The 10,641-nt window shown below is 37.4% G+C and overlaps 1 protein-coding gene and 1 pseudogene across 5 annotated transcripts in view; both read left to right on the forward strand.

Moving 5' to 3' along the window:
* The window catches only part of Erc2 (ELKS/RAB6-interacting/CAST family member 2), a 1,093,013-nt gene that overhangs the window by 505,156 nt on the left and 577,216 nt on the right, over nt 1-10,641 (forward strand). The window lies entirely within an intron of this gene.
* Nucleotides 3,857-4,415, forward strand: LOC101573711 (annotated as a pseudogene).

Here is a 10,641-nt window from a genome sequence, read left to right on the forward strand (position 1 = left end):
TTGTTTTCAAAAGACAAAATAATATATTAAAATATATGTACTAGACTGGGGAGATAGCTTGATGGTCTAAAAACCTGCGTGGCAAGTGCAAGGACAATGGTTTGATCCCTGCCTGGCAAGTGCAAGGACCCTGGTTTGCATGCTGTGCCGGCCCCTAAACTGGGTGTGATGGCACAAGCCTGTAATCCCAGCACTGGGGAGGCTGAGACAGGAGAATCACTACCAGTCTGAACTGTATAGGGAGACCCTATACCAAAGAAATGATTAAATAAAAAATGTTTTTTAAAAGATAATTAAAAAATAAAATATATGCAAATAGAGCAACTCTTTAGGAAAGTTTTTGATTAGTGCTGTTTCAGATTTCTTAGATGTGATATTAGGGTATTTATGTCTGTTTTTCTGTTTAACCCTGATATCTATAAAAGAAGTAATAAGGCTTTACTTATCTTTTTACTCTTATTAACTAGTAAGTGCTTGGCATATTATAGGTGCTTGATAAATGTTAGCTGAAAATTCGAAATAAAATGGAATGAGTAAACAGTTCTATGCAAATGTCAGGTAAGGACTGGCCTGATGGTTTAGCAGACTAAAGCGCCTGCTTAAGCAGAGCACAGCAGCTGGGGTTTGATCCCTGTCCCGAGGGTGTGCTGAGACAGATTGAGACTGGATGTGGTGGGCCCCTATAATCCCAGCACTTGAGAGACTGAAAATAGGAGGCTCATGATGAGTCCGATCTACGTAGTGAGACCCTGTAGACCCTGTCCTAAATACAGAAAAAAACAAACCAACCCCACAGGTGTCAGGTTATATTCAAAGAGAACAAATAGGAATGGCTGTGTTCCAATAAAACTTTATTTACAAAAATGGGCAGGAGGCCAGATTGGCTCAAGGACTGTAGTTTGCTGAATTTTCTTGTTGATCACAAGTTATAGCCACATTCATAGAAATTCTGAAATTTTATGTATTCTTGATATTTAATAAAGGTGAACAAAGTGTACTTCTTTCCTAGACTGTTTTCACTGTTTGCCTCAGATATTCTACAGGTGCAGTGGGGAGTGATCACATCCCAAGGGTGATGTCTACCCTAGTTTCTGTTATACTCAGTAGCTTTTCTTGTGAGCAGAGTCTGAATGAGGCAAAGCTAAGCGAACAGGACATGCTCAGATGAATAGCACCAGTTGAGTAGACATGAGGTAGAGATATTTTCTCTTTATTGTTAAAATATGAGGTTAAATTCTTTAGGTTGCATGATACTCTGAGTCAAAATCCTAAGAAGTGTAGCCTGTACACACTGAGGATCTCTGCAAATTGTGAATGTTTATGAACTTCTAAATAGCTGGACATATATGTATATATAAGTCCAGTCAGCTGGGAAGGTAGGAGGAAAAGCAAAGATCCTTTGCCACCTTTCCATGTCACCACCATTTCTTAAACATACAGGATTATGATCTGTGGGACATACAGGTGGCAGCTATGAGATGATGGGTAGTTGGGGAAAATTAATGTGAGTTGGTTGACCAAAGTTCCTTAGTTTCCTGATTCCTCAGTTAGGAATTTATTAGAGGAAAGAAATTAAGGATTCAGGCATTGATTTAGCCACAGACTTTTAATAACATGTCTCTTTAAAAAATGCCTTTTGAAGCAGGGAAGGTAGCTCAGCGGCTTAAGCACCTGCTTGGCAAGCACAAGGTCCCGAGTTTGATCCCCAGTTAAAAAAAAAAAAGGCTATATCTCAAAAAATGCCTTTTGGCCAATCTGTGGAAATGGTCCAAAAAAGAAGAATATCTAACTAAGGAATGTATAATCGGTCTGGTGTGGTGGCATACACCTGTAATCCCAGCACTTAGAAGGCTGAGGCATGAGGATTGTTGGGAGTTTGAGACCAGCCTGGGTTACAAAGCAAGCTCAAGACCAGCTTGAGCTGCATAGTGAGATTCATTCTCAAAAAGGCAAAAAAAACGGGGGGGGGAGAAAGAAGGAAAGGGCAGAATAATGACACAGGAAAATTATATCATTTTGTTAATTGAAAATACTTGTTGCTTATAATAGGTATTTATACAAATGTATAAAAATGTTTCCTACATTATTGCCACCATTTTATAGAATATTCTTTAAAATATTTTCCTCTAATTTTAAACACATAAACACATACACACATGCCTGCATTAGCTAATTTATTAAGAGCATGAACTGTGAAAGGCCTGGTTTTAAAACTGTCATTTACAAGCTTTTTAATCCTAGTTACTTAATTACATATTGTCTGCCTCAGGTTCCCTGTCTCAAAAGTGTATATGGTCTCTCACCTTACTTCAGTTCCTATTTTTCACAATACAAGCAAAGGTATTTGTTGAATAAACAGTGTCCCTCACAGTGAGCTACAACAAATTGTTATTTTATGCAGATAGCTATGATAATTATACTACTGATTGCTATTAGTTTATGGAAAGGAACAGTTAGTGCTTATATTGTTTGATCAATTTTACATTCCTGTATCTGAATCTGAGCACCTATTTTGGAGATAACAATATGCCACATAATAACCATTGTTAATTTCCTCTCATCCTTTTTTAAAATTCTGTATCATTTTTATTATTTTGTCCCTTTAAAATAAAAAATAAAAATTTTAAATGCTACATAAACTCAAAGAGCTTTAAGAAAATGGAATTAGTACCATATAATGAGTTTGGATTGAGTTTTAGATTTGTTGTAGTAGTACTCACTCTTTGTTGTACTTTTGTGGGTTTTAACAAGAGATTGGAGTTGTGTGATTCCCTCCACCATCATGGAACGAGACATCGCTGTTAGCCCAGAGACCTCACTTGTGCAGTCCTCTTGATGGCTAACCCCTCGCCCCAGTCTCCAGCTTCTGGCAACCAGTGCTTCCTTTGCCATTCCTATCATTTTGCCCATTCCAAAATGTCACAGAAATGCAATTAGCCACTTAAAGAGCCTTTTGTGCCTGGCTTCTGTCGTGTAGGGTAATGCATTTGAAATCTTCCCATGTTATAGTCTTTATCAATAGGTCACTCTAAAGATAATAACTCTGGTGGGTAGCTTGCTCTTTATGCAACTATCCATGCCATAATCATGTAGATCTTTCATCTCTGAAGTTGCCTTGATACCAGACTTCTGACAGGGCACTGAAAAGGACTCGAGAGACATTGTAGTCTCACCTAGGATACTGAGGAGAGGGCAAGTATTTGAAAGTGAGTGTGTTACCACAGATGAGCTCAAGTCTGACTCGAGACCAGAATCCAGAACGCTCAGTGCGAAAGTTGTAGAGTTATGTTGGAAGTTAGAATCAAATCCTGCTAGTGGTTTAGTGTAAAGGTCCCACAAAGGCAGGGAGAGGACCGGATGAGTGTCTGTCTGTCTGTCTGTCTGTCTGTCTGTCTGTCTGTCTGTGTGCACTGTGTTGTATGGAAATGAAGACATTACATTGTTTCTAAAAGGAAAAGAAACCAGCACTCTTTGTGTTTAGCATGAGAGTAATCTTCTGTAGTTATTATGTTGTGTAATGGGATAAGTTAGTGTTAATCCTTCTGCACTTTATAGCTTTATGGTGAGTGGTGAACAGTTTGAAAAGTGGCTGGGGATATCATAAATGTTTCTTTTATGTAGGGAGCACATGCATGATACTTAGCACATGCATGTCTTTAAATGTGCAGTTTGGCCTGAAGAGGAGCAGATCCCCACAGAAAACACACCAGAGAAGTATGTAGAGGTATGCAGTTTATCCCTGGTGCCTGAAATGCAGAGTCCCTTTACCGTTTATTTTTATCATATTTATTTTTTATTTCTAAAAGTATAATACCACTTTATTTAAAAATAATTAGTTTGATTGTGTGTCACGGTCATGGCAGCTGAAGAGAAGGACCCGCTGAACTATTTCACCACTTAGAGGAGCAGCAGCTCAGACTCCTCGGGCAAGGAGGATAACAGCGAGCAAGAAGAGACAACTGCAAGGCCCCAGAAGCTGCGAAATCATCGGGATGTGGTGGGTGGGAGTAAGGCTCAGAAGCTGCTGCCGGGATCAGCGAGCTGTTCCGAAGCATGGTGCGCCCGGTCTTTCTCTACAATCCGCTCAACAAGCAGATGGACTGGGAGAGGCGCGTTGTCAAGGCACCCGAAGAGTCTCCAAAGGAATTCAAAATGTGAAAGTCAAACTGTGTACCATCTCCCGAGACCTACACTACTGAGAAGAAAACTCCGCCTCCAGAGCTGGATATGGCAATAACACGGTCAAACATATATGAGGGCAGTGGAGATGATGCCCCGTAGAATGCTAAGAAAGCTAGCTTTTACCAGAAGGGGAGGAAATTCTGGAATCAGATGATGAGGAAGAAGAGGAAGAAGAGCGTACTTCCAAAAAGTGCGAAGTAGAGTCAGGAGAATCAACAGAAAAGAAAAAGTAGGAAACAACAGAGGATGAGACTTCTGGACTCCTAAGCCTGTTGAAGTGTGTCTTTGGTCAGATTATTTGACATTGTGGATTATTATGACAAAACAGCTCCATGAAGTATGTATGTTAATGAACAAGTATGACTTCGAAAACTTTCCACTGTAGAATTCATTGTTTTAATTTAAAACTGGTATGTATTTTAAATGGTGGTTTGTGATTGTGAAATTGATGGTACTTGGAAGCACTCTTGCTGTCTCTCCCAGAGTTGGTGGTACGCTTTGAGAGTTGTCACATATTGAAATGCCAGTGTTCTATGACCCTTTTATAAAAGAATATATATTTAAAGTAAATATATTGTAATGTACTGTGAACTTGTGGGGTGCTTTTTATCAGTGTTTGTACAGTGTAAATAAATCATGGAAATAAAATTACTTATTAAAAATAATTAGTTTACAGGTGAGTACATATTATACCTCATTTTTTTTAAAGAAAAAGAAACAATATAGCTTTTTTCATTCTTTAAAAATTTTTTATTTGTTACAGGCTCTTGCTATGCAGTTCAGACTCATAGTGGTCCTCCTGTCTTAGCCTTCCCAGCGCTGGGATTACAGGAATGCACCACTATGCTTGGTTTTGAGGCCGGTACAGAAGGTTCTAGGACTGGCATGGCATATGGTATCGGGGCTTGAACTCAGGTCCTTGCACTTGCCAGGCAGGCTTTTAGACCACTAAGCTGTTTCCCCAACCCCTGCCTTTTGCATTCTTATAAAATAAAATTAGATTTTGTAAAGTAGAATCTTTTGAATTTATAAAAATATTTTTATTGCATAAGCCAATGAACAAAATTTATGACAAAACAGCTCCATGAAGTATGTATGTTAATGAACAAGTATGGCTTCGAAAACTTTCCACTGTAGAATTCATTTTTTTAATTTAAAACTGGTATGTATTTTAAATGGTGGTTTGTGATTGTGAAATTTGAGATTTCACAATCAAGGAAAATTGAGATTTATGGTTTATAATACTAAATGATAAAATTGTTCAAATAATATGAAATATTTATTTTTTATTTTAAGTTGGCCACATAAATATTATTGTTCATACCTATAGATAAAAGCCATGTTTTTCTTCCTTATTTTAAATTTATCTTTTAAAATATTAAGAAGCTGACTATCACAGATGTAGAACTTAATGTAATTTGTATATTTGTTCTGTTTACAGTAACTTTAAGTCTCTGGTAACATAGCAGTAGTCATAACGAAATATATGTTATATACCATCTTCAAATCTACACTCTCAGAAGCTGTTCTTAAAGAATTATAATTGTGCCTTTCATATGGCATTTCATTTCTGTTCATAATTATATATATATATATATATATATATATATATGCCATAAGACCTAACTTATCTTTCCTTCTTTTTATAGAGTCTCTACAGTGAAGAATATGGGAAGTAAGGGGAGATTGGGCTAAATATTATGGTGGTGGAAAAACTTGTTTGGTTAGCTAAGTCTTCCAGTTAAGAGTGTCAGTATGAGTTAATCCACATAAAGAAGGTGGAAAATAATGTCTACAGTGCTACAAAATCAGTGATTTGTGGAATACAAAGAGCCTGAGACACCATCCCAGTGTTGAATTGAATGAAAAGATCAGAATGTCAAGTTTAGTTATTGAAATTGATTAATAGTGCATGGGAGGTACTAACTTGCTCAGATACCTTTTGGCAAACTTGCTTGTAAAATCTCCTGGGTCCTGTTGTTATTTATGTGAGGTCGTGCCTGCACCCAGATAACTATCTTTCTAGACTTGCCTCTTTCTGAGAATAAAGGCTTGAAGAACAGAGGAGATGTCAGTAGCAGCAAGCAACTTGAATTCCTTAAGATAAAAACCATAGCTGGGAAGATTTGAGCAGGCAAGCCAAGGTTGCTGTCTCCACATCAAGAATAAAGTGATGAGAGTATAGAACACTTCATGCCAGGCTATCTTTATTGTTTTCTAGCTGGATGTGCAAGATTAAAGAAAGGAATTCAATAGTAGTAATATCTGGAATTGAGTAAATCATCTATTTCAGTGTCTCCACAAATCTTTGAGGGCAGAGGAGTTAGGGAAAGGAGAGAGGGAGAACTTCAATGAGAATTGGCTCTGAGCACTGTCATGTGGATTCAATTTGGCTGTTGTAATAAATTACAATGGAACAAGGTCCATTGGGATGATGTTGGGATCAATAGAAGGTCAGACTGTAACATCTCCAGCAGTGGTCTGGGAGAATGGATAACATACTTGATTAAGCTTGCCAGACCGGGAGGTTTTGGAACTATTATGGTCACCATCACTATTGTTAGTCTTTATGAAGCACCTGTTGGGTATGGACACTATGGGGGCTGCTAGATGATAGTAGCATGTTTATAATATGTATAACTGCCCATAGTATAAAAATGATGATAGGGCTGGAGAGATAGCTCTGTGGACTAAGCACTTAGGAACTGGGGTTTGATCCCTGGCACCACATGCTGCACTGGCCCTGCCCCTGGTGTGGCTGAGTCAGCCACTGAGACCAGGTATGGTGGCACATGCCTGTAATCCTAGCTCTGGGGAGGCTGACAACAGGAGGATCACTGTGAGTCCGAGCTGCATAGTAAGACCCTGTACCAAATAAATAAAAAAATTGATAATAGGTACAATTGATTGATTACTTATAAGGTTACTGTGAACACTGTATATCATTTTCATGGATTATATCTTTTAATCCTAAGGAAAACCCTTGAAGGGATTTTTTCTTTCTGTTTATAGATACAAAAGTGATGTGTATAGAATTACTATAGGTAAGTAGCAGCAATAGGTTATAAAACTATAGATCTAGTATATGGATTTTACTCTTTTATGATTTCCTCAGGTGTTCTTTGTCATAGAAGTATCTTATTTCTTCATCAGCTTTGAAAGATTTTTTTTTGGGTACACCAATCTGTGTGGGAGGTTCTTTGTTTGTTTGTTTTTGTTTTTTTTTTTTCCGGAACCGGGGATTGAACTCAGGCTCCTGTGCTTTCCAGGCAAGCGCTTATTCCACTGAGCCATCTCCCCAGCCCTCAGGGTAGGAAGTTCTCTTATGGCTTGAAATACTTCCCTTCGAACTCTCCTTAAGTTGAGCATTTGTTTTGAGAAGTCTGCTCTGATTCTGTTGGGCTTTCCTATATAGATGTTTTTTTTTCTTTCTCGCGTAGCTTTTAACACTTTGGGGTTTTTTTTTTGGATTAAGTATCTGGGAACTTGAACATTATATGCTTTGCTGTAGTTTGTATCATTGCTAATTGGAGTTCTACATATGTCAATTATCTGTATGTCAAATTCCTTTTCCCTGCTAGGGAAGTTTTCTGCCATGACATCTGTGAAGTTTTTTTTTTTTTTTTTTTTTTTTTTTTTTTTTAATGTTATTTGTACTATCTCCTTCTTTTTCCTTGAGCCTAGTTAATCTTATGTTATACTTCTTTACATCATCTCATAGCTGCTGGATGGATTTTTCATGGTCCCTTGCTATTTTAAGAAATCTCTTTCCTTTCATGATCACTAACTGCAATCCTGTCTTCTAAGAATCTCTTCTGAGATTCTGTCCTCACATTGGCTCATTCTGCTGTACATACTTTCAGTGAAATTTTTCATCTCCTGGATATGTATATGAATTTGTTTCATGGACTCCATTTCTTTCCTATGATGGGCATTCATATTTTCTTTATTATTATTATTTCAGTGCAGGGTTTACAGGGTCTCACTACACAGATCAGACTCTTAGTGATCCTCCTGTTTTCAGCCTCCCAAGTACTAGGATTACAGGTGTGCACCACTACACCCAGTCTCATTGGCCATCTCAGCGTGCCCTGGGCACGGGGCTGGCACAGTATGTGGTGCCGAGGATCTAACTGCATTCATGATTTCTATAATTTTCCTAAGCTTTTTTTTTCTTTAATTTGTATCTGCTCTAGTGTCACTAAGCATGTCTTTCATTGTGGCCATCATCTCTGTAGTTATCTGAAAAATTATTTCTGATTTTATTTTTTCCTAGAGCCTGGTTCATTTGTTTTGTTGCTTCTGTTATTACCACTTCAGAGAGTCCAAGTGGCTGTCTTTTGGATTGTTCCACCTCATTGACCTCTGGGTTAGCCTTTGATGAGCTGAACATCTTGGATTCCATCTTTTTTAAATCTCTTCTCATTTTCTTTTTTGGGATTGAACTCACATCCTCAGTCATGTACGAAAAGTGCTCTACCACTAAGCTATATCCCCAGCCCACATGTGAATTTCAAGGACAAAATTTAGCCCATAAAAGTTACATATATACAAGTGAAATCAAGAAAGTGAAAATATTTTAATTAAAAAATATTAGTAGGTCTTCTTCAGGGCTGTGAGAAGGAAGAGTCCAAGTAGTATATACAGGAGACTCCAGTAGACTTCATGAACCTCTACTTCATATATGATTATTCTGACATTCACTCATATTAATTACATGGTATAGTTATTTTTGTGCTCAAAACTCTCATAATAATATACTTTATAAAGAAAATTTTAAAATAGAGACGAATTACTACAGTTCAGGTTGTATGCAATAGAAATCCAACCAAGTTAGCATAAGTGCAAGGCAGAATGAACTTGGTAAGATACCTGAGATTTATGAGCAGTTGGAATGTGCTAAGCAAGAGGACTGCCATGTTCCTTGCTCAGTCATACTCTCCTCTCATGGATACTTCCTTCCTCCAAAAGAAGCCCCCAAAAGGTACTTAGGGAAAAGGTATCATTTCTGAATTATTAGAATTTCTTTAAAATGAAACATCAGTGTCTTGCTTAAAATACCATATCTAGCCAACAATTTAAAAATAGGAAAAATATTTCAGGTTGAAGTTATAGCTTTCCTATTTGCATGATTAATTCATTTGGACAACATTCACTAGAAAGAAAGTGGTGAATAACAGAGTTCTCAAATTCAGTCTTACGGCTTTGAGATTTCCATTTGCAGCTAAATCTATAAAAGATGAAGATAGCAAAATTCCTGAACATGTTCCACCTTAGCTCTTCTAGAAATTGGTGCTTTACCAAACTTCTACAATTTATATTTGTTTCTCCTTTGAAACATCTATAGCACAAAAAGTAATATGTATAAATGACTAGATAAAAGATTTGCTCTTCAGATGGCAATCTAATCAATCTCAAAAATCCAATCTCAAAGATAAACGGCATCAAATTCTTGCACTCACATTTCAAAACCTTATCAAAAAACAGAAATAGGAACATGCCTAGGGTGAAGTGAAACTTCTTTGATTTTTGCTGCAATAATATTAAACTGAAATGGCCATATGCATTGTGGTTTTTTTTGTTTGTTTGTTTTTTGGTTTTTGTTTTTTTTAGTGGAATCAGGGATTGAACTCAGACTCTTGCGCTTGCCAGGGAAGTGCTTATTCTACTGAGCCATCTCACTGGCCCCCAAATGGGCATATGCAAACTTGAAGAGTATTAGGGTGTTTGCCTGCCCCCCATCTCCTAAATGAGTGGATGATGAATGGTTTACATAAAAGAGACTGTTAGTATGAGATTTGGGGTTTCAGGAAATCCAGAACTCTTTTAGGAGTAAAAACTCTGTGAGAGTTGAGACAAAGGTTTTCTCTGGACAACCCATATTTACTCCACAGATATGGGGAGGGTGGAGGAAGTAGAGAGATGAAAGCCCAGAAACATGGCAAGGGCCCTGAGAAACAAAAGCAGTAAATTTTGCCTATTGACAGAACTGTTTGATGTGTAATAGTAGGTTCATGCTTGGAGTGCCTGTCATTCTGGTCTTCTGAATATGGGCTGCTTGTTATGACATGCCAGTTTCTGCCATGCTGTCTCTCAGGTATATGATTGTTCAAAAAGAAGGGGGTGGTGAATGAAAAGAGGAGACAGGAAAAGGGATGTTGCGGGACTATCCTGCTACAAGGTTGTATATGGTTAGATTTCTGGACTTATGTGTAAACATAAGAATTATATAATTATTTATGCCTATTTTCAAAATATATTTTAATTTTTTTCACCATATTTTGTAGAGACTTAAAGTTCAACATATGAATACTTGATGAAAAATATCTGTTCCATGTTATGCCTAAGATGTTTGATATTCAGATAGATAGTGAGGTTAAGCTTAACAGCCTAGGTTGTATGGTAATAACAATAAGCTTGTCTTCTGGATGGTTAACAACCTAAGTTTGCAGACCAAAA

Source organism: Octodon degus, unplaced genomic scaffold (assembly GCF_000260255.1).
Source record: "Octodon degus isolate 3935 unplaced genomic scaffold, OctDeg1.0 scaffold00043, whole genome shotgun sequence".
Taxonomy (NCBI): Eukaryota; Metazoa; Chordata; class Mammalia; order Rodentia; family Octodontidae; genus Octodon; species Octodon degus.